The 24,651-nt window shown below is 43.2% G+C and overlaps 1 long non-coding RNA gene across 1 annotated transcript in view; it reads left to right on the top strand.

Moving 5' to 3' along the window:
• LOC120932189 overlaps nt 1-17,794 on the top strand; it is a 34,201-nt gene extending 16,407 nt beyond the window's left edge. The window contains exon 3 of the long non-coding RNA XR_005747929.1: nt 17,469-17,794. This is a non-coding gene — a long non-coding RNA (uncharacterized LOC120932189). The remainder of the gene's footprint in view (nt 1-17,468) is intronic.
• The last annotated feature ends 6,857 nt before the right edge of the window (nt 17,795-24,651 follow it).

Genomic DNA, 24,651 nt, shown 5'->3' with positions numbered 1-24,651 from the left:
TAGCCAAAAATCTAGCTAAATATTGGAAAACTGTGCAGATTGTTTTCCTGCTTCAACATTATGGACTTTTTTATGTGGATCAGTGACCTAAATCCCAGCTAAATACATTTAAATTGGAGGTGAATACTTTAAGGCGCTGCATACTAGCAGTATTAAAAAATCAATGTAATGATGTAATGACTTTAGTTGATACAAAACAGGATGATTTTTTTTTTTGCTGGGGGTACAGGTTTAATGGTAAATTAAAAATAAATAATATGTCAACTTTGAAAGCATTATATCTTTGTCAGGAATAATTATAAAACGTGCATTCTATTTGTTTTCAATAGTCATTGGAAGGTTACTGTTACCCAATTTTTTCTTTACTGGCGCTCAAAAGTATTTTCCAGTACCAATAATGTAAACACATAGGAAAAAAATCAACAGACAAATACATTTCATATCTAAAAACTCATTACAGCATACTTTCCGACAGTCCAGAGTATAAAACGAGCAAACTATAAATGACTCGATCTCAGTAAATCCTACACTATGCTCAGCGTAGAGCCTAAGCACAGAAGCTGAATATATTCAAGTGATGTTCAAACCACTTTAATACATTTTAAATGCCATGCAGCCATTTGGAAGCCAGACATTTTGTACCCGACCCGCACTTCAATGCGAACATAACAGCAGTTGAACTTCCCATCGTATATTTCCATAATACATATAAAACCAATTACTTTCCTTTTATATTGGTGACCTTGTAAATAAATATGCTGATATTGTCTCACTGTTAGTGTAATATGGGCCACTTAACATCAGATTATAAATTGCTGTCAGTTCTTTTTTTTTTTTTTTGCATCAATTAGTTGGGTTAAATGTTGGAAGATGGTATAAAGGATCCAGGTACTTCATACAAAAGGAGATTTTTAGAATAACAATATCTGGTTTGCCATCTTCTTTATCTATGACAAGAAGGAGGGTAATTGGCCTCTGTTTAAAAAAAAAAATCACCTTTGTTTGAGTGCAAGACTGTGATAACCTCATGGACCATGATGAATAGCTCAATGTACCCTGTATAATGTTCTGTGGTGTACAGCAGTTTTATCAAACAAGTTTCCAAGTGGCAGTACAGATATGCCAAACTGGACTCTGCACATGCCTCAAATTTATAGATTTAACCACTTCTCTACTTTGGGTGTTTTTCAGATTTGGTGTTTACAAGACTAAAACATATTTTTTTGCTAGAAAATTACTTAAAACCCACAAACATTATATATTTATTTTTTTCTAACACCCTAGAGAATAAAATGGCGATCATTTCAATACTTTTTGTCACACCATATTTGCGCAGCGGTCCTACAAGCGCACTTTTTTTGGAAAAAAATCACTTTTTTGAATTAAAAAATAAGACAGCAATAAATTTGGCCCAATTTTTTTATATATTGTGAAAGATAATGTTACGCCGAGTAAAATGGTACCCAACATGTCACGCTTACAAATTGCGCCCGCTCGTGGCATGGCGTCAAACCTTTACCCTTAAAAATCTCGATAGGCGACGTTTAAAAAATTCTATAGGTTGCATTTTTTGAGTTACAGAGTAGGTCTAGGGCTATAATTATTGCTCTCGCTCTAACGATCGCGGCGATACCTCACTTGTGTCGTTTGAACACCGTTTTCATATGTGGACGCTACTCGCGTATTTTTATTTATTTTATTATTTTTTACACTGGAAAAAAAAAATGATCACTTTTATTCCTATTACAAGGAATGTAAACATCCCTTGTAATAGAAAAAAGCATGACAGGTCCTCTTAAATTTTAGATCTGGGGTCAAAAAGACCTCAGATCTCATATTTAGACTAAAATGCAAAAAAAAAATAAAAAAATTTGAAACTGTAATTTTTTCAAATGACAAAAAAAAAAAATGTTTCTTTAAGAGGCTGGGCGGGACTGACGTTTTGACGTCACTTCCGCCCAGCAGAGCTATGGGGACGGGCGAAAGAGATTTTTTCTTCAGTCTCGTCCCCAGTCACCAGCCGAACGGTCCCGATCGCCTCCGCCGCTACCGACGGCTACGGTAAGCGGCGGAAGGCGCGGGAGAACGGCGGGAGGGGGGGCCCCCTTCCCGCCGCCGATAACGGCGATCTCGCGGCGAATCCGCCGCGGAGACCGCCGTTATAGTTAACAGAACCGCTGACACTAAAGATTGATACCTCGGTTGTGGCAGCAGCTGCTGCTGTTACTGAGATATCAATCTTTAAAGTTAGGCCGTATAAAGACGTACAGCGGTTTAGAAGTGGTTAAAAACAGAAGATTTCATATTCCTGATATGTGCCTGCTGTACCATGTACTTGTAAGAACATGTATCTGTTCTCTTTGTATTACTTCCTTTGTGTGAAAATACCTTGTGATCCTGACAGTCCCTCTGCCATCCTATGATAAACTGACCACACAGGGCATGAGAGCACAGCATTGTCAGTTCTCTAGCTGTGCTGAGAACTCAGTCTGCTCTCCTCCAATGATCAGACTTGTCCTGGCACAGATCCCCCTGCACACTAATTCACTGGAAAGATCAGGACATTGAAGAAATGGCTGGTAAAAATTAGACTTTGCAATCTTGCATGAAAAATAAATTATAATTTTAAGCAGTAATAACCATATGCATCATTAGTTATGGCTTGGCAATTTTTTCAAAACATAAAGAAATCTCCATGATTACAAACATTTGAATGCTTGTAATTATACAGTGTATTGAAATGTGTGCATGAATTATACTTGTACTAATAATAATAAAAAAAAACAATAATCTTCATTAGCTAACCTTTGTTTTGTGGATCACGTAAAATACTATTCAAAATCACTTATGCCCTGTACACACGATCGGTTTGTCTGATGGAAACGGACCGTTTTCATCAGACGAACCGATCGTGTGTGGGCCCCATCAGTTTTTTTCCCATCTGTGAAAAAAAATAGAACCTGTTTTAAATTTTTCGTATGGTTAAAAAAACGTTAGAAAAAAAACGTCTGTGGGGAAATCCATCGGTCATAAAACCACACATGCTCAGAATCAAGTCAACGCATGCTCAGAAGCATTGAACTTAATTTTTCTCTGCACGTCGTTGTCTTTTACGTAACCGCATTGGACACGATCGGATTTTTAACTGATGGTGTGTAGGCAAGACTGATGAACGTCAGCTTCATCGGATATCTGATGAAAAATGTATCGGTTTGTTTTTATCAGACGAACCGATCGTGTGTACAGGGCATTAGGGTGCTTTAACACTGCTTTGCTGAAAAAAAAACAAAAAACACATATGCTTTTTTGATGCGTTTCCGGGGTGCCTAACTCCCACCATGCACCTGTGAAACATAGACCGATGACACAAAAAACTCACCAAAAATGCAACTGCATTTTTGACGTGTTTTTATTTTATTGCAATAGCTTGTTATGTTTTTGATGTGGTTTTGAAAAGCGCACCAAAGATGTAGCATGTAGGACTTTTCGAAAAGCACCGCACCCACAGCACAGTAGTGTGAAGAGTCCCATAGGATTTAAAAAAAAATATTATTACTGCGCTTTAAGCAATTTAAAAAACTCAGCAAAAAAATACATCACTGTGAAAGCAGCCTTATGATATTATAATGTAGTAGTAAATTGTGACTTACTAATCTAGTTGGACCGCATAAAAACTTTTATTTTCATCCTTTTTTTTTATGTTTATACTTGTGTTACCTATCATGATCTCTGCTTTTGTTACATTTATTCATTGCATCATTACAACTGGATGAGCATTCATTGATTTGCCCGGATGAATAGAATTAGCAACGTCTCTTGATTCCCAGGTAGAACAATTAAATTATGTCACTGCTACTAGACCATGTTTGTATCGCAGTTTTAATCAGTACAACCAGCTTGAAAACATCTGCTTCAAAGTGGCACCTTTTTAAAAACCGCTTACAGTGAATAATGCTAAAACAGACATTTAATAACGAACATGGGAACGCTGATGCCAGTACTAATCAACCAGCTTTTTTCATTTAAAAAAACAAAATAGGGACTATATCCTATCATCTTAAAAAAAAAACAAGGACTCTGTTCTTGGCAAAAACTGTCATTTTTTTTCTCCTGTTTTTTAGAAATCTCCCACAAAAACAGCAATTTTAGACTCTGGTAACCATTATTATAAGGCCCTCGGGCACCAAAAGCGAGAAATCCATGTGTCACATGCCTGGTGGTGGAGTCTGATGTGCGGAGGTAGGTTTCCCTTACACCTCTGGCTCAGGAGCCCTAGTAAGGCAACAGAGTGCCAGAGCACAGAGTGGCACAAGTGCCTGAGAAGTCTTCCTCTGGTGGGTGCAGGCTGTGTGTCCCAGAGGCAGCAGGGATGGTGGACTATATAATCACTGGCATGTAAATTGGATAGAGTGTCAGGCACAGGTTAGCAAGCACATATACAGGAAGAAAGTCTATAAGCAGAGGCAGGCAGTCCAAGTCAGCAACTAGCAGGCAGATCAGGTGCAGGTGGCAAGCAGAAGAGTAGTCAGGAGTCAGGCCATGGTTGGTAACAGTAGGCAGATAATCAGGAGGGAGCAGTCAGAAGCCTAATCCAGTGGCAGGGGTCAGAGCAGGGGTTATTCAGGCAAGGTCTGGAGTAGGATCAGGTCAGCAGCAAGATCAAACACAAGAATGGGTAGTAGATTACATAGGGAGCATAGTAGACCAAACGGCATAGACCCATTGCAACAGTCCAGTTTAAACTGCCTACCTGGCAGATCAGATACGAACAAGAGCGTTGTGGTTCTACACCTGTGCAGATGTATGTACTTTTCCTAACACTGTGGGCTAGATTCAGCAAGAATTTACATTGGCGTATCTACTGATACGCCGCGTAAATTCAAAGCTGCGCCGGCGTATCTTCTTTCTGTATTCAGAAAGCAAGATACGCCGAAATTAGGCTAAGATCCGACTGGCGTAAGTCTCTTACGCCGTTGTATCTTAGTTGCATATTTACGCTGGCCACTAGGTGGCGCTTCCGTCGATTTCAGCGTAGAATATGCAAATGAGCTGGATACGCCGATTCAGAAACATACGTGCGCCCGTCAGATTTTTTTACGTCGTTTGCGGAAGGCTTTTTTCGGCGTAACGTTACTCCTGCTATATGAGGCATAGCCAATGTTAAGTATGGACGTCGGGACAGCGTCGAATTTTGCGTCGTTTACGTCGTTTGCGTAAGTCGTTCGCGAATAGGGCTTTGCGTAAATTACGTTCACGTCGAAAGCATTGACTATTTGCAACGTGATTAGGAGCATGCGCACTGGGATACGTTCACGGACGGCGCATGCGCCGTTCGTTAGAGACGTCATTTACGTGGGGTCATGTTTTATTTACATAAAACACGCCCACCTCTTCTCAATTTGAATTTGGCGCGCTTACGCCGACAGATTTACGCTACGCCGCCGTAACTTAGGGCACAGGTTCTTTGTGAATCCAGCCCCAGCCTCACTAAGTTAAGGCGGCGTAGCGTATCTGAGATACGCTACGCCCGCACAAACTTATGGCGGGCTTTTTGAATCTAGCCCTGTTTTTTTTTTCACTGATTAGGTTTTACTTTTGTTCAGAGAATGACATAGAACAGTACAAGCAAGGCCATTTATTAACTGGCTCCGTGTCATTTCTATAGCTGAGACATTGTACTACAATGCCAGCTCTGCCAAAACTAGAACGGAGGCTAGGTAATGAAAAGTATTCAGAACACTGGCCTATGCTAGTTACATGCATAGTTGCCAACATCTAAAATGTTAGAATGATAGCTAGAATTGAAATCTTGAATGAGAAGAATGCAGGGTGACCAGCAACCAAAAATGACAGGTGCTGCTCAAGGCTCCACCAGGTCCTCTTGCATGCCAAGCCGCTGAGGACAAGGACAGAGCTCATCCCAGCTCCAAAGTCAAAGACAGTCCTAAAGCCTCATACACACGTACGGATTTCCCGGCGGACTTTTTACCACCGGGAAATCCGAGAACCAGCTCGGTCAGTCTTTCCCCCTACACACGGCCAGGTTTCCCGACAGGAAAACTGCCATGAGAGCTTTGGTCGGGAATCGCGGCAGTTTGTATGCTCCCCGCAGGCTTTCCCTATAGGAAAACTGCTGTGGAAAAAGGAAACATGTTCTAATTTTTCCCGCCGCGATTCCCACCGATTTTCCTATTGGGAAAACTGCCATGGAGCATACACACGGCCAAAAGCTGTCCTGGCAGTTTTCCCAATAGGAAAACTGGGCGCGTGTACAAGGCATAAAGGTTGCACAGAGCTTAATCCCCACAATTATGCTCTGGGGGTGGACCAAAATGTGCTCAGAATCAAGTCGACGCATGCTTGGAAGCATTGAACTTCATTTTTTTCAGCATGTCGTTGTGTTTTACATCACCGCATTCTGACACGATCAGTTTTTTAACTGATGGTGTGTAGGCACGACTGACCATCAGTCAGCTTCATCGGTTAACCGATGAAAACGGTCCATCAGACCGTTTTCATCGGATGGACCGATCGTGTGTACAGGGCATAACAGTTTGGTGTTGACCGTTTGAAGGAATTTTGGGGCTCCAAGCAAAATGGACATGGAGGCCCCCCAACCTCCCCCCCCCCCCGGGAGGGGGGAGTAAAATGAACATGGGGGGAGTAAAAAGAACATGGGGGAGTAAAAAAAAAACATGGGGGGGGAGTAAAAAGAACATAGGGAGGGGGAGGATGAGAGTAAGGAGACACAGGCTGTGTCCTTCTTACTCCCCCGAGTCCCCCCCCCTATGTTTTTTTTACTCCCCCTCCCCCCCCTATGTGTTTTTACTCCCCCCGGGCCCCCCCCCTCCCTGCCTATGTTCTTTTTACCCTCCCGGGTCCCTACCAGGTCCGTACCGTGCGGCATGAGATTCAGTTTCCTGTTCCCAGCCAGACTGAAAGGAAGTGAGTCCTGTCCTGTTAGTCTGGACTAACTGGACAGGAGGAAGGAAGAGGAGCTGCTCGGCCATGCTACACAGAGAAGGGGAGGTGATTGTGATGATTCGAGGCAGGCAGCAGCAGTGCTGCTGCCTCAGGCTCTCTATAGAGCGATCGGGCGGCTGTAGGAAGTGCGGCAAGCAAGGGCCCTGCTCGGGGCCCCAGGCCAACTAGAGGCCCCAAGCAATTGCTTGGTTTGCCTGCCTTGTAGCGACGGGCCTGGTGTTGATCAATCTGCCTGATAATATCCAGCACCCAAGTGCCATACGGCTATATGTCAAGTATCTTAGATCCTGCAGGACAATGCAGGGATTTTGGACATTGCAATGACAGAGATCTATAGCACTTTTGTTATATGGCTCCAGCCACTGACTGTTTCCCGCATCGTTGTATAGTATAGTTGTTTTATTCTCTTTTAGACAGACTCTGTAATGTTCTGTTAAATTATAGAGAGAAGCCTAGATTCACTATCATCTCAGACAAATAAGATGCTTTGTAATGGCTTTTGTTGGAAGCACACCTGCATACAGTAAAATGTTTTAACTGTTACATTAACAACACTTCCATATACATTGTAGTGCTAGCCAATTTTTTTCTGGATAAAATTTAGCATTTCATTATTGTTCCCCTCATTTCCCTAAAACTGGCTAGACACTGTTCAGCTCCGCGGGCTTAAAATAGTAAAATCAGTCTGTATATGCAGTAAAGCATGCTGGTTATACTCACTGTGGAACCTATGGGGTTAATCCTCCCAATTGTGTAAAAAGGCTGTTTTATCTGGTCTTCTCTGATCCTCCCCTTCTTCCACTGTCCCCAATCCATCTCCTGATAAGACAGAGCCTTTGATATCACTTTGCACATGCTCAGATTGGTGTGCATTGCTGGAGAGTTTTTTTTTCTGTGGAGGGTGCATGTTGGCACAGGGCCAATCAGCACTGTCCAGACAGAGAACCAATGGTCCTTCAGCCTCATAGGACAGTCAGAGTAGAATGAAAACTCCTCCTAGAAGCTTTAACCAAACACTGATAGAAGTCACAAGACTGCTATATACTGCTGATGAGAAAAGGTATTTAGCAGTTTATATTTACTAAAACTTTTGCATTTCCATGGTTTGTGTACTGTGTGAGACCAGATATAGGGAATGCAGGTTATGGGTTTAGTAACACTTTAATTGGAAAATCTGAATCTGTATCTGCAGATACTGCATCCCCTGTTGGCTGACACATTTTCAATTGACTTTTATTTTTACATAGAGCAGTGGTTCTCAACTCCTGCCCTCACTTACATGTTTGCAAGATAACTGGAATACATCACAGGTGATATTATTTGCTGCTCAGTTATTTCAGCATTCTAGTCTGCATCTCCCCAAGGTAATACTTAAAATCTGGCCTGTTAGTGGGTCCTGAGGGCAGGAGTTGAGAACCACGGACATAGAGGGATATTGGTTGGGAGGGTGCTCAAATTATTAGCCGGTTCATCAGAATCCAGTTAACCATTTTGCCGACCAGCCGCCGTCATATGTTGGCAGGTCGGCACGATCCCGTGAACCATCTTAGCTATACGTCGGTCCCTTTAAACGAGATAGCAGGCGTGCCCATTCGGCCAGAGGCACGCGCACGCCCGCTGAGCTGTGTGGGTGCCAATGTGCATATCCGGCAGTCGCTATGACCACTGGCCATCCGCAATTGCGGGCACGAGATGCAGAACAAGGACATGTGTGTGTGTGTAAACACACACATCCCTGTTCTGTGAGGAGAAGAAAGGCAGATCGTGAGTTCCTACAAGCTAGAAACCATGATCTGTCAATTCCTCCAGTCACTTCCATCCCCCATACAGTTAGAACATACACTAGGGAACACAGTTAATCCCTTGATCAACCTCTAGTGTTAACTCCTTCCCTGCCAGTGACATTTACACAGTAATCAGTGCATTTTTATAGCACTGATCGCTGGATAAATGCCAATGGTCCCAAAATGTTGTCAAAGGTGTCCGCCATAATGTCGCAGCCCCGATAAAAATTGCAGAGCACCGCCATTACTAGTAAAAAAAAAATAATAATAATAAAAATGCCATAAATCTATCCTCTATTTTGTAGACGCTATCATTTTTGCGCAAGCCAATCAATATACGCTCCCGGAGCTAGCAGAATGGGATCATATGACCACTGTGAAAGCCGGATAGACTCAATGTCCACCAGCAACCCACAATTGCCTAGTACAGAGACAGAGCGGTAATCTGCCAGTGTAAACAAGCGGATTCCTATTCTGATGGGACATCTTCTGTTCCCATTGATCAGGAACAGTGATCTCTGTCATGTGCCAGTGAGCCCATCCCCCTACAGTTAGAACCCACCTAGGGAACACACTTAACCTCTTGGTCACCCCCTAGTGTTAACCCCTTCCCTGTCTGTCATTTTTATAGCACTGATCAATGTAATAATGTCACTGGTGCCAAAAAAGTGTCATTTGGGGTCATATTTGTCTGCTGCAATGTCGCAGTCCTGCTAAAAATCGCAGGTCACCGCCATTACTAGTAAAAACAATAAAAATAAAATAAAAGTCCGTAAATCCATCCCATAGTTTGTAGACACAATAACTTTTGCGCAAACCAATCAATATACACCTATTGCGATTATATATTTTTTTTTACCAAATATATGTAGAAGAATATATATTGGCTTAAACTGATAAATAAATGTGTTTATTTATTTATTTATTTATTTATATTTGGATATATTTTGGATATGTATTATATCAAATACCACCAAAAGAAAGCTCTATTTGTGGGGGAAAAAGGACGTCAATTTTGTTTGGGTACAGCATCGCATGACTGCACAATTGTCAGTTAAAATAACTCTGTATCGCAAAAAATGGCCTGGTCATTAAGGGGGCAAATCCTTCCGGGGGTGAAGTGGTTAAACAACAATAATTTTTCTTTCTCTATTATAAATGTTAATGCCTAAAACAAAGCAACAGACTGATAACAAAGCTCTTAAATAGAAGAACACATTTATGGGACAAATTGTACAATTTCAGAGGCCTTATGGAGACCCCTAGTGACCAAATATTTTTATTACACCTGATGTACACAGCCATTGAATCCTCTTGGCGTCAGAATGAGCCTCAAAATACACCCACAAATCTTCCTTGCTAATTTCTGGAACTCCCTAAAGAGATGTAGTTATTAATAATTTATTATTAATAATAATTTTAATAATAATAATAAATGACCCATTCAGAGTTTAACCCCAAAGGGTCTCAGATTTCAATTTTGAATATCCAAAGTGCCTCTCTGAATATCTAAATTGTGGTGAAGAGGCATTATGTCAACTTCTTACTGGCCGTTTTAAACCCTAAAAGCCTGCACCGCTGTTGTGGTACAGCACTATCCACTTGAATGGATTGTGTTCGGTGTCTATACCCTCATACTGCTGCCTTTGCAGTTGGAGAGGGCAGAGGTAAAAAAAAAAAAAAAAAAAACACGGTTCAACTGTTTTTACTGCTCCCCAACTGCAATTGTAAATTAGGCCTCACAGCATTTCAGAAAAACATATCCCCCATGAATGAGTGATGACTCTTTCTATGCTTTGTACTAAAACCAAACTATCTGCATTATTATGCTCTTTGGCCCAATATATTTTCTGCATTCGACAAATTCACAAGCTTTTAAATAATAAAGTACTATTTCTTGTATCACAATTTACACTATATATTGCCATTTTCCCCTTTTTTGTCCAGTAGTGGCGGAACTAAAACATTTAGTTAGTAGCAGTAATATGGTCACAGCATTGGCATAATTTATTGCCACATTTAAACGTCAACCATGTACAGGTACATCTCCAAAAAATTTGAATACCAACAAGTTAATTTATTTCAGTAAATCAATTCAAATAGTGAAACTCAAATTATGAGTGATATATTTCAAGCATTTCTTTCTTTTAATTTTGATAATGATGGCTTACAACTTGTAAAAACACAGAATTCAGTATCTCAGAAAGTTAGAATATTACATAAGACCAACTAAAAAAAAAAAATATTTTTAATACAGAAATGTTGGCTTCCTGAAAAGTATGTCCATGTACAGCATAGTATGCACTCAATACTTGGTTGGGGCTCCTTTTGCATGAATTACTGCATTAATGCTGAATAGTGATGTTGCAAACCTAAAATTTTGCGTTCGCGAACGGCGATTGCGAACTTGCGCATATGTTCGCAAATGCGCGAACCGCCATAGACTTCAATGGGCAGGCGAATTTTAAAACCCCCAGGGACTTTTTCTGGCCACAATAATGATGGAAAAGTTGTTTCAAGGGGACTAACACCTGGACTGTGGCATGCCGGAGGGGGATCCATGGAAAAACTCCCATGGAAAATTACGTAGTTGTCGCAGAGTCCGTTTTCAATCCATAAAGGGCATAAATCACCTAACATTCATAAATTGTTTGGAATAAAGTGCTTTAAAACATCAAACATCATAATGTTATATCGATCAGGCAGTGTAAGGCTTAGGGTTAGGGTTACAGATAGGGTTAGGGTTAGGGTTAGGGTAACAGATAGGGTTAGGGTTACAGATAGGGTTAGGGTAACAGATAGGGTTAGGTTAGGGTTAGAGACAGGGTTAGGGTTACAGATAGGGTTAGGATTACAGTCTGTAACCCTAACCCTATCTGTAACCCTAACCCTATCTGTAACCCTATCTGTAACCCTAACCCTATCTGTAACCCTAACCCTATCTGTAACCCCAACCCTATCTGTAACCCTAACCCTGTCTGTAACCCTAACCCTATCTGTAACCCTAACCCTGTCTGTAATAGGGTTAGGGTTCACAGTGACAGACCAAACTCTGACAGATCAAACTCCCCGTTTAACGCACCGCAAACAGTCCATTTACACAACCGCAAACTCCCCATTTACACAAGGTTGGATACCAAGCTAGCCATGTTATGTACTGTGCCACCAAGATAGATGAGTGGTGGGTGGCACTGGGCACAATGTACGCTGTACCCCTGACACACGCTGGCAGCCAGGCAACTGACTACAATTATATTGCAGTAATATTTTTTTTTTTTTTTATGTTATGTACTGTGCCACCAAGATATATGAGTGGTGGGTGGCACTGGGCACAGTGTACGCTGTGATCCTGACACACACGCTGCCTTCCTAGCAGGCAACTGCAATTAGATTACAGAGAGAGAAAAAAAGCAGACTGATATACTAGCCCTAAAAAGGACTTTTTGGGGTGCTGTCCTTACAGCAGAGATCAGATGAGTCTTTCAGGACTGGAGTGGACACTGAAAACACTGGCCTAGCTATAGATTTCCCTATAAATTCAGCAGCAGCAAAACTCTCCCTCCTCTCACTAAGAATGCAGGTTCAGAATGAATCTAAAATGGATGCTGCCCGAGAGGTGGGAGGGTCAGGGAGGGAGGGTATGCTGCTGATTGGCTGGAATGTGTCTGCTGACTGTGAGGTAGAGGGTCAAAGTTTGCTCAATGTTAATTTATAGGAGGCAGATCGAACAGCGCATATGTTCATGCGCATCGGCGAACACGCAAAAATCATGAATAAAAACAGCGTGGGGTCCCCCCCCAGGTTCATAGCAGGCCCTTGTCCACTCCCTTTTCTGACCTGCCGGGCTGCATGCTCGGATACCAGACCTTTTATCCGAGCATGCAGCCCGGCAGGTCAGAAAAGGGAGTGGACGAGGGAGCGCCCCCCCTGAACCATACCAGGCCACATGCCCATATGGGTTCTTTGGGGCAGGGGGGTTCTGCGCCCCCCACCCCAAAGTACCTTGCCCCCATGTTGATGGGGACAAGGGCCTCTTCCCGACAACCCTTGCCGGTGGTTTTGGGGTCTGCGGGCGGGGGCTTATCGGAATCTGGAAGCCCCCTTTAACAAGGGGGCCCCCAGATCCCACCCCCCTATGTGAATGAGTATTGTACCCCTACCCATTCACCCAAAAAAGTAGTGTAGTGTTAAAAACAATTCTTCTTCCTCCATCTTCTCTAGCATCTTCTTCCTCTGTTCTTCTCCTTCTCCCCCTGCTTCTTCTTCTTCCTCCATCTTCTCTAGCATCTTCTTCCTCTGTTCTTCTCCTTCTCCCCCTGCTTCTTCTTCTTCTTCTTCTTCCTCCATCTTCTCTAGCATCTTCTTCCTCTGTTCTTCTCCTTCTCCCCCTGCTTCTTCTTTCTTCTGTGTTTTTCTTCCTCAGCCACCGCTCCCGCCGATGACCCTCCTCCGATACCGCATCCTGCTGATCTGTTGGTGCCGATGTCCTTCATTTCTTAAATAACGATGGGGCATGGAAATCGGATTATGTCACATGGAGGCCACGCACTCTTATGAAGTCACGGACCCATCATGCCCCGAGGAGTGACGTTGCAAGGGGTGTGGCCTCCGTGTGACGTAATACGGTTGCCACGCACCCATCGTTATTTAAGAAATGCAGGACATCGGCGCCGACAGATCAGCGGGATGCGGCATCAGAGGAGGGTCGGTGGCGGGAGCGGCGACAGAGGAAGAAGGACACCGAAGAAAAAAGAAGAGATGATAGATCACTTCACAACAATCAGAGTCAGAAGAATATATATCTCATACATACTAGTGTGGTAGTAATAGAAAAAGTATCTAAGCCCAAAGAACAAAATTTTAATAAATTGCAGGCTACCAGTTCTTCCTCCCCCCGTTTTCATTTGGTGGTCAAGTCATTAACATGTTCCTATGGGTGATTACAGGGTAAGGTACGTAAGGTGGAGGTGAAGGTTTCAAGAACTGATGGTGTGTAGGCACATCAGACCATCAGTCCATCAGACTATCAGACTTCAGCCTTCAGTCCGTTTTCATCAGTTTGGACTGATCATGTGTACAAGGCCTCAGAGGCTCCTCTCTTTATTTTTATACTCAGTTGTGACATGGTTTCTCTGAACCATTTTTCTATGAACGTTATGTTTAGTTCACATGCCGCCGTCTAGTGACCTTTGTGGTGTAGCATTTGTATTTTCTATGTTTCTTTCCATGATGTATGACACTTCCTTTGTATGTAATGCTCCACCCCTTGAGATTGAATTTCCTCTGTCATGGCTGAAGCTAACAGGCCACATGAACGGGGCACATGTATTCTGCATAGTAAGCTACAGACAATATCATCTTTTGACCGCATAAGTACCACAATCTGTTCATCTGTTGTTTCCTGTCATCTGCTGTAACACAATGTCCGGAATAAAAGCACCTCTGCGAATAGAATTGGTACTTGTCGAGTTCAAGCTATCTGATGAGGATTGTCCTCAGTGATTATATCTGCTTATACAGGATAAAAGATTGCCGTTTGCAGATAAAGTAGGAAATTAGCTCCCTCTGGTGGCCAATTGTCGTTATAGCCACCTCCTGTTTGGTTTTATCCTGGTGCAGCAATGAATATTGGGAATTGAAGTACAGGGAGAAAAAGACTCCATTGCCCTGGTCAATTGAAAGACTACAATGTCCAGAGAGCAACTGTGCGATCCCAAAGTACTTAGCACCCCGCAAGGCCTGCTAGGTGAAGGAATATAAGTAAGAGGACGTCTTTGCCTAAACACGCCTGTGCGAATCGCCCATCCGGAGAGAGGGGGATTCCTGACAGAGAGTCCGGGCTGCATCCAAGAGCAACTGGTGACCTGTTTGATCGACAGTGTGTGACGGCCGTGTGTGGACCGGGAACTGTCAGTGGCGGAGAGGCGGAGGATCAGAGTTTCTCAGACGGAGCAATCCAGGAAGGCCAGGCCTGGTTGGGTGAGACGGGCATCTGCCCAACAATATTGACTTGACTGTGTTGCAGGAAGGTGGATCGTGTAGACTTCCCAGTGCTACTTGAAGGCCAATACGCCATGTATGGGATATTTAGTGCCCGGCCGTGACTGTGTAGCAGGTGACCTGGCGTGTGAGTGACTAATTCGCTTTGATCAATCAGACGCTCTTTGCCAGCTTTATCTGTTTCCCTTTGGATTACAAATTACTTATTGTGCACCACCGCATGCCAATGACTATATTCGTGAATTGTTGAGAACGATCGTATTGAGGTTTGGTCTGATCAACCAAACCACTATAGTGAGACACATGTTCTAAGGACTGCTTGTTAGGTGGAGTGAGTTATCTAAATATACACACTTATATTTAAAGTATTTAGCTATACTAAGTTCACAGTCTTGCTGTTGGTGAGAGCTGGGTGAGGCCTGGTGAAGAGGTGCTTCAGTGCTATATTTACCTTACTGAAGGAATCCCTTTGCTGTGTGCTTACACAGGTCTGTATTAACAATAATAATCAAACCTGTTACTATTTATTACTACTTGACTCTTACAGGGCCCTGTAAGCAGTCCACTGTACTATATTAATTTGTTTAATAACCTTTATTTTTCTTACCAAGTAAAGTTTCCTTGGTTAAGTGTAAACCTGTGTGCAGTCTATTATCCTGGGTGACCAGTACAATACCAGGTAAAAATCTATTTGTAAGTTTTACTGTGGTAGGATATCATTGTGTTCCCCAACAGTCAGTGGGGTCCACAATCTCTACCAATACCAGTTGTGCTAAGGGGGGGTTCGAGACAGTTTCAGGGGTTGATAGCCAGAGTACAGGCCCAAACAAACCAGCAGCTCCTTCGGGGGTAGTGCTACACATGCCAGGCATAGAGGTCTCACAAGGGATAGATCGCTTCACAACAATCGGAGTCAGAATAATATATATCTCATTCACACTAGTGTGGTAGTAATAGAAGGAGTATCTAAGCCCAAAGAACAAAAATGTAATAAATTGCAAGCTACCAGTTCTTCCTTCCCCCCGTTTTAATTTGGTGGTCCAACCATTAACATGTTCCTATGGGTGATTACCAGCAGCCTACAACAAAGAGTATATTAAAGCGGACCTAAAGGCTTTTAAAAAAAGACTGCAAGCAAGCAGGCAGGCAGGCTAATATCGCAGAAGAGACATATAATGGGGGGGATTTTCTAAAATCGATGCATACAAACTTTGGTGCAGCTGTGCATAGTAACCTATCAGCTTCTAGGTTTTATTGTCAAAGCTTAAATGAACAAGCGTAAGTTAGAACCTGATTGGTTACTATGCATAGACTGTGTACATCAGCTTTCCTAAATTTCCCCAATGATAAAATACATCTACCAGGCTGCTTGCAGTTTTCTGCAGCATGCGCAGCTCAGCTTACATCATCTGCACTGTCCCAGGATGACTGACTACTGCACATGTGCAGGAGTTGCATCATCCTGTGCTGGCCAATGGACATACCCAAAGACCAGCATTCAGGGAGAAGACACCTACGAGGGACCTGAACCATTAGAGCCGAGGTCAGTTTAGTCCTGCTTTAAGACTACAAAACACCAAACCCTCTCATCTAATTATCATGGCGGGAGTTGTTTTACAGTGCACAGATGTAGACGGGGTCCAATTTATTGTCCATTTAAGCGCATTGTGCTTTTAAAATCCTTCCCAGAATTAAGGCGAGTTAATTTCCTTCCTGGAAGGTTATCGTAAATATCGTTGGGCGGAACTTAGGTCAAGTTGTGCTGGCTATGGGAAGGAGAGCCATGGGAGAAAGCATAATTTAGGGACCGAGATTAATTATTTCCACTTCCCCTTGAGAATGCTCCCTTGAAGCAGCTGGGCACAAGAGGTACAATGCCACACTTAAAGTGGATGTTCCACCTGGTTGATGAGTACATCATGTACTTTTGTGAATTCTTTGGACCCTTTTTTCTGTCCGTAACCCCGGACTGTGATGCACCCAGGATGCCCTCCCCTGTCTTCCTTCCCTCCTTTCTTCTGCCCGGTCCTGGGCGGGGAATGCATGGGAAGTTGGGGCGGGTGTTCTCAGCGCATCAACATCACTCGATGCTTACCCGTGGCGCCGTGGTTGGCGCACATGATCCATCCTTAGCCGACCCAGAAGGTATGTGCGGCGTCACTTCGGGGCGGGTTTCCACACCTCCCGATTGTGGCTCCGCCTACCGCACTGTCGGGCTACACGTGACGTTGGTGGCAATCTCACGCACGTGCGGCGCGCTACATAGGCGTCCCCCCAGGTATCCAGGTTGCTGCCACCTGTATGCAGACGTCCCTCTGTTGGTCAGTCGCTGCCCCCTTACACATGCACAAGGTAATAACTATTACTCATTAGTTAGCCCTTATCCCACTACCCCCTCACATTATGGTTTATCCCTGATGGATTCACTTATTCACTACAGATTTTACACAGGAATATGAGGGAACTACCTTACTTCATGACATTCACGGCGACTTGCTACCTGGGGGTGATGCCTTTGCGTGCTGCCAGCTGTTTGACCTCTGCCACCTCAGCTCCCGGAAAGGACAGCTCTGTGGTTCTATACTTTTTCACATACATCGCCACGCTGGCACATTTTGTAAGTAACCCCAACTGACTTTTCACCTTTTTTGGTGGAAGTCCAGTTTAATATCTTGATTACTTTTTACTCTGTTTTTCTAGATATCCCATCTCATCTGCCCCTGAGGAGTGTTTTCTATACACGAAATTCCGCGTCGGGCTTACAAAGATGTAGCTACTTGTGCTAATGGGATTTTATTCTGATCTATTAACCATTCATTTATATTTTACAATTTGTTAAACATTTTTGTTGTGTACTGTCTAGTTCTTATGTGTCCATATTTATTGATTGAACTGAACAAACCCATTGTTATGTGCTAACACTTGTATTATGATGTAATTCTGGTATGATATGTGTCACTGTACACGCTACATGTTTTTTACTGTGTAGACATTTTATCTACTTAATACATGTATACTACTTTCAATTGGTTCATTTAATTTTTTACCCCCATCAGCACACTGTTTCATTTAAAGTCCCAATCTTGTTTATTTCATGGAGTTTCTCAGACGGAGCAATCCAGGAAGGCCAGGCCTGGATGGGTGAAGCGGGCATCTGCCCAACAATATTGACTTGACTGTGTTGCAGGAAGGTGGATCGTGTAGACTTCCCATTGCTACTTGAAGGCCAATACGCCATGTATGGGATATTTAGTACCCGGCCGTGACTGAGTAGCAGGTGACCTGGCGAGTGAGTGACTCCCTGAATGCTGTAAACCCAATTCATGAAATTTGAGATGGGCACATATATCAGCAGTATTTTGTTATCGCTCTTCAAAGAGCCAAGTCCCTTAGCTCTCTCCTGAACCATTCCTCTGTTATCAGCCTTATAACTCCTGACAAATTCTCTAACACTTTAGATAAAAGCAGCCTGAAATTTGTCAGGGGAGGTTGCTAAAATAGATTAGCAGGGAGCTGGCCCTGTTAGTAAACACCTCTGAGAGTCTCTGCCTATGTAGAGAGGGGGTGTTTGCCTTTCCTCCAATCAGCAATGTTAGCTATCTTGGCTGAATGCCCAGAAATCACACTCTGTGTTAAACAGGAAGAGAACATTTTCTTTTTAAAAGAGCCTTTACAATCACTTTAAAGAGACTTATTAACTTGAAGAAATGTGCAAACCATGGTGGGCTGAGGTGATTTTAACCACTTTATTGTAACTGTGACTGTTATTATAAAATTGTGGCGGACCAAGCCTCTAGCTGCTTTGTGTCTCTGAAGTGGATTCCAGTAACCTTGGTGCTGAGTACCTGTCACGTACCTGATTGGAGGCTGAGGTGACAAGAGGCTCCCCTTGTGGCTAAATGCAGAGTACCCCTCCAAAGAAGCATTGGTTGAGCTGCCTGATGGTTCCAGATGAGAAGACACTCAAGAGCAGAGAAGTAGACAGAGCAGATGATTCTCTGGAAGAACTGTTGGATCTTGACAGATAGGTAGAGTAGGAAGCAAAGTCAGAAGCCAGACCCAGGGGTCAAACAAAGGAAGCCAATAAGAAGCAGATGCATAAGCATGGTCAGGATCAAGCCAGGGTCAAAAACAGGATGTCAATCAGGAACAAAGGCAGGCGCAGGACTATGGAGCAAGCCAGTGTCAGAGCCAGAAAAGAAGCCAGAACAAGTCAGGGATAAGCCGGGTTGGTAAAGGGGATTCAAGCAGAAGTAAGGCACAGGATAAAAAGGCTGACAATAATCCAGTAATTGACAAGGAAGACTGCAGTCCTTATAAAGGCCACTGGATGCTGGCAATTATATCTGCCAGGTCTTCTCCGAATCCTTCCTCGACAGTCCCAGGAAGCACCCTGTTTACCTGCATCCCTTGAAAAAAAAAATACACTTGATGAAGAAGAATCCAAGAGTATCAAACAATATTGCAAACCTGGCCTAGCTAGGGGCCAGTGGTGGATAGGAAGAGAGAGGTGCTATGCTAGAACCACAGGTAACCTTTAGGCCGGATTCACACTTGTGCGGAGCAAGTTCCAGCTCTCTTATCTCTGCAGAGAGATAAGAGAACTGTTCAGCAGATCAGCTCCGTTTTAGCTGCGAATTTGGAGACCTGGGAGAGGGGAGGGGGAGGGGGAAAGTGTATTGAGGTGAATGAGAGAAATCCTGAAGAGAAATGAACACATCTGCAAATTATTTAAAATAAAAGGGGAAAGGGGGGAGAAGGGAATGCGCAAGTGTCCACTATTATATAGGTGGTAAGTATAACCGCCTATAATAGATCAAGAGCCCAATTGGGTAATGTTGCCGTAACCAAAAATACTGTCAAAAAGAAAGGAAGGAGGGGGAAAGGTAAGGGGGAAGGGATGGGGAGGGGTTGGCCACCAGATACTTACCTAGCCAGTGCTCAGCCCTCACATTCAGTCAACACTCAATTGATTTGTTATAGGAATTGAAGGGACAACACTAGTCCCTATTTTTTCAGTTAATCAACTCCCGCACTCCCTTTTACTGCCTTTCAGTATGAGTGCTTGATACATGTGTAGGCTGAACACTACCGTGTCCGGACCATGCTAAATGTCTATGTTTGTCTGTGTCCTGTCTTAGTTGTGTTTATGTGTTGTCTTCCATCAGGTAGCCATACCTTCAATTACGGCTACCAATTTTTCAAGTAGTTCCAATTTTTTTGTGCTTACCTTTTGATACCAATAAATCTAATCTGAACTGTATTCTTATCCTTTTTTGATCATTACACTGTTGCCAGTAGTAACCCCTTTCAGGCCCTCTGGTGGCAAACCCCTTCCCACTCCCCATCCCTTCCTACCTCCTTCCTTTCTTTTTGACATCTGCGAATTAGATGCGTGCCCATAGAAGATAATGGGCCTGAATTTGCACCTGAGCCATTTTTTTGGCAATGCGCAGTGCGAATGCATCGCACATATGTGAACCAGCCTCATCGAAATCAATGTATTTTATGTTATGCGAATTGGATGCGGTTTAAGCCGCAACCAATTCGCATAGGTGTGAACCCGGCCTTAGGTGTTAAGTACCTGGTATCCCCGGGCCAAAAGACATGCTCTTGTCAAGAGACCAGGAGCGTGGTCAGTGGGCTTTACAGCTTAGCTCCACGTAACTAGCACACCATGCATGTGGCATGAATCTGCAAAGGCACTGATTGCTACTCATGGCTGATGTGTGTGCATAGCGGGTCACATGGAATGAGTAGTGGCCACTTCTGGTGTGGGTGGCCCCGCCCACATGGAGAACCGGGCAGGACCGATAACACTAAATTATAGAACAGCATCAGAAGAAAAGTTACAAATTCCATGGAGTTCTGGCAGAATAGGTATTTGTGTGAGTTTATCAAACAGATATAGCAACACGGGCTAAAAAGGAGAAAGAAAGTTATTGTTAGGATTTACATACACTTTAAATATTTCTAAGTAGCACTGATGTAAATGGGGAAAATGTACTCTATGATGACAGGAGTGTATTTTAAAAAAAAACACTTCAGCCCTGGAATTGGGCACAATGACCGGGCCATTTTTTGCGATTCGGCACTGCGTCGCTTTAACTGACAATTGTGCGGTCGTGCGACATTGCATCCAAACAAAATTTACGTCCTTTTTTTGGTGATATTTGATCACCTCTGTGGTTTTTATTTTTTGCGCTATAAACAAAAAAAAAAGAGCGACAATTTTGAAAAAAAGGCAATATTTTTAACTTTTTGCTATAATAAATATCCCCCAAAAATATATATATTTTTTTAGTTTAGGCCAATATGTATTCTTCTATATATTTTTGTTAAAAAAAAATCTCAATAAGCGTATATTGCTTGGTTTACACAAAAGTTATAGCGTCTACAAAATAGGGCATAATTGTATGGCATTTTTATTATTAGTAATGGCAGCGATCAGCGATTTTTATCGTGACTGCGATATTGCGGCAGACACATCAGACACTTTTGATGCTACCATTGTCATTTATACAGGGATCAGTGCCATAAAAATGCACCGATTACTGTGTAAATGACACAGGCAGGGAAGGGGGTAAACCACTAGGGGCGAGGAAGGGGTTAAGTGTGTCCTAGGGAGTGATTCTAACTGTGTGGGGGCTGGGCTACCAGTGACACGACATTGATCACTTCTCCCGGTCACAGGGAGCAGTAGATCAGTGTCCTGTAACAAGGCAGAACAGGGAAATGCCTTGTTTACATCTCCCTAATCTGGCGCGGGACACCGGCGGACATATCGTCCGTGGGACCCGCAGGCACAGTCACGGAGCTGGGCGTGTGCCCACTAGGCAGCAGATTCAAAGCAACGTACCTCTACGTTGCTTTTCCTGCCCGTGACATTCTGCCGACGTATATGTGAGGCAGTCGGAAGGTTCTTAAATACAAGAAATGAGGAATAAGCACAGAAACAAAATTGTACTAAACACCATTTCCTCTGTTCCAAAATGTCAGTTTCAACAGCCCATGATAAATTAACTGATGGACCATGGCTAATTAAACATTCCACACACCAGGAAACATGTCTTCTTTCAGCAAAGAAAGAGCAAACAAGCCATTTCAGGAACACTAGAAGGTCTAAAAAAATTGTAATTTAAAAAACTGTGTTAAATAAAACAAAACAAGATGCCTGACTCTGACTGGTAATTTGTCTTTCTTGAAATGTATGAACTCCAAGGCAAATGCCCACCAACCAAGAGAGGTTTGAAATATGCATTTGTTGCTGAAGTCAGTCACAGTGCTCTCAGCAGGGTATACAATTAGCATAATTGTAAGTAATAAAATGAAAATTGAATTCAGATGAAGGAAAAAAAATGTTAAAGCTACCTACCACAAAACATTTCTGTGAAATCAATAAACTTTGTGAGCTCTTTCAGCCCAACAGTAAGTGGTAACGTTTCCCAATCAAGGGTACATTCCTTGTGCCAATGTTGGCGTATTCAGACAAGTTAACTGTTTTTAAGCTTATCTTACTAGTTACTACAACTGTAATGTGATTTTTCATATTTTCTATGTATAGGACAATGTAGGTAATTATAAATGCAACAACTGTTTTTTGTGCCCTAAACACAGCATTTTCAATAGGTCCCCTGCCAGCGCCTATATCAGCAAAGGTGAAATTACTTCCTTATACAATATTCAGCTAAATTAACTATAGTTTGATTCAATTGTCAGCCAGATATTGACCTCCCAAGCATTTTAATTACAAGGTTCTGGTTTACTTTTTTGTGTATCAAGGCACATTGTGTTAAGGCATCCTCTTCTTTTTTTTTAATAAGCAATAAATGCGCTACAATGCATGACGGGTAAAAAAAATATCTGCCATTTTTGTCAATGCGGTGCACCGCAACACAGAGCATTCGCCTCTCTGCATTGTGGTATGTTATAGCACAAATCAACGAATGACAACACACGCAGAATGCATTTTTTTTTTTTAAATTGTAATAATGTGAAAAAAAAAATTGTTTTTTCAATGCACACAGAGATGTAATGAATCGGCCCGAACGATCATGACTATGTGCATAAGGCTCTGTTCACACTTGTGACTTTTCATTCGACTTTGGATACATGAAAAGTTGCAGCTCATCGTTTTCAATGGTACCTGTTCGGATCTATGCAACTTAAAGTTGCAGGGGCTTTGAAAAGGTTCCTGCACTACTTTGATGTGACTTGAGTGCCAGAGAGTGTAACGTTGCACTGGAAATTGTGCAACTTTGGAGTTGCACAAGTGTGAATGGAACCAATTTAATTCCTTATAGCAGTCAATCATCTCCCTGTCATTTTTAAAGGATAAGTTCCCCTTTTGAAACACGCAACATGTTCCAGCAGCCCCCTCCCCCACACATTCCATGACAGGGAGTAGAGGGATCTTCTCCCCCCCACCCGCTGTCACTATTTGAAAATAACATGGCTATGCCCATTCAGTTTCCTGTGAATGCACAAACTACAACTACCATTGTGGCTGATGGCTTGTAGTTCTGAATGGACTGAAAGGTCGCTAATGAGCAGCCTCATTCCACTAGCCTAAATGCATTTTTGCCCCTCCCACAGGTCATCTTTAGAGGTGAAACGTGTTAGACAGAAACAAGCTGTGACTTCATATCCGGCTGGTGGAATGCACGCTGGTGCGCAACTTACGGTCTGGCATTCTTAATGCTTTTACTGGGTATTTTAAATGGAAGTATAACCAATTTTAAAATTTTCACAATAAAAACGGAATTACGCTGTGTGCGCCCTTCTTGCCATTCCTTCTTTTATATGACAATCCAGCAACCCTCCAATTCCTGGTGATGCAGTGGAGGAGCGACTGATCAAAGGGAATACAAGTCCCAGCGATCCCAAGAGATTCCTCACAAAGGCGCCTTTGACTCTTTACAGCATAAAAGAGTCCACAGCTGTCGGTGAGTGTGGGAACACAGGGCCAGATTCACGTAGCTGCGCGGCGGCGTAACGTATCTCATTTACGTTACACCGCCACAAGTTTTACGGGCAAGTGCTTGATTCACAAAGCACTTGCCTGTAAACTTGCGGCGGCGTAGCGTAAATCCGTCCGGCGCAAGCCCGTCTAATTCAAATGGGGCGTGTATCATTTAAATTAGGCGCGTTCCCGCGCCGAACGTACTGCACATGCTCCGTTTTGAAATTTCCCGCCGTGCTTTGCGCGAAATGACGTCGCCCTGACGTAATTTTTTGAACGGCGACGTGCGTTACGTCCTTTCGTATTCCCGGACGACTTACGGAAAAAATGTTTTGAAATTCGACGCGGGAACGACGGCCTTTAACATGGCCTGTCTATTTTTACACCACCTAAATAGCAGCCGTAACTTTGCGACGGGAAAAGCCGACTAGCGACGACGTAAGAGAATGCGACGAACGCGCGTACTTTCGTGGATCGCCGTAAACAGCTAATTAGCATACCTGACGCGGAAAATGACGCGAACTCCACCCAGCGGGCGCCGAAGTATTGCATCCTAAGATCCGAAGGCGTACGAAGCCGTACACCTGTCGGATCTTAGCCAAATGCCGTTGTATCTTTGTTTGAGAATTCAAAATAAAGATACGACGCGGCAAATTTGAAAGTACGCAGGAGTATCAGCAGATACTCCGGCGTATATTTTCTGTGAATCTGGCCCACAGAAGGGGAGCACCGCACAGTGACTTTGGCACCAAGGCCAATGGGTTTACACTGCAGCATGCTCCAGCACATAGCAGGGGTCCGATGCATCTCCATTCACGGTTTCAGATCTGATTTCAGGCTGAATTTTTGGCTGAACTCGGACCTGAAACGGATCAAAAGACGTACATGACTCCTGTGCAATTCGAACCAGAGCAGCTGGGG

The sequence above is a fragment of the Rana temporaria genome, chromosome 3 (assembly GCF_905171775.1).
Source record: "Rana temporaria chromosome 3, aRanTem1.1, whole genome shotgun sequence".
NCBI classification, from domain to species: domain Eukaryota; kingdom Metazoa; phylum Chordata; class Amphibia; order Anura; family Ranidae; genus Rana; species Rana temporaria.
Note: the sequence above shows the minus strand (reverse complement) of the source record. Positions and strands in the feature narration are given on the sequence as shown.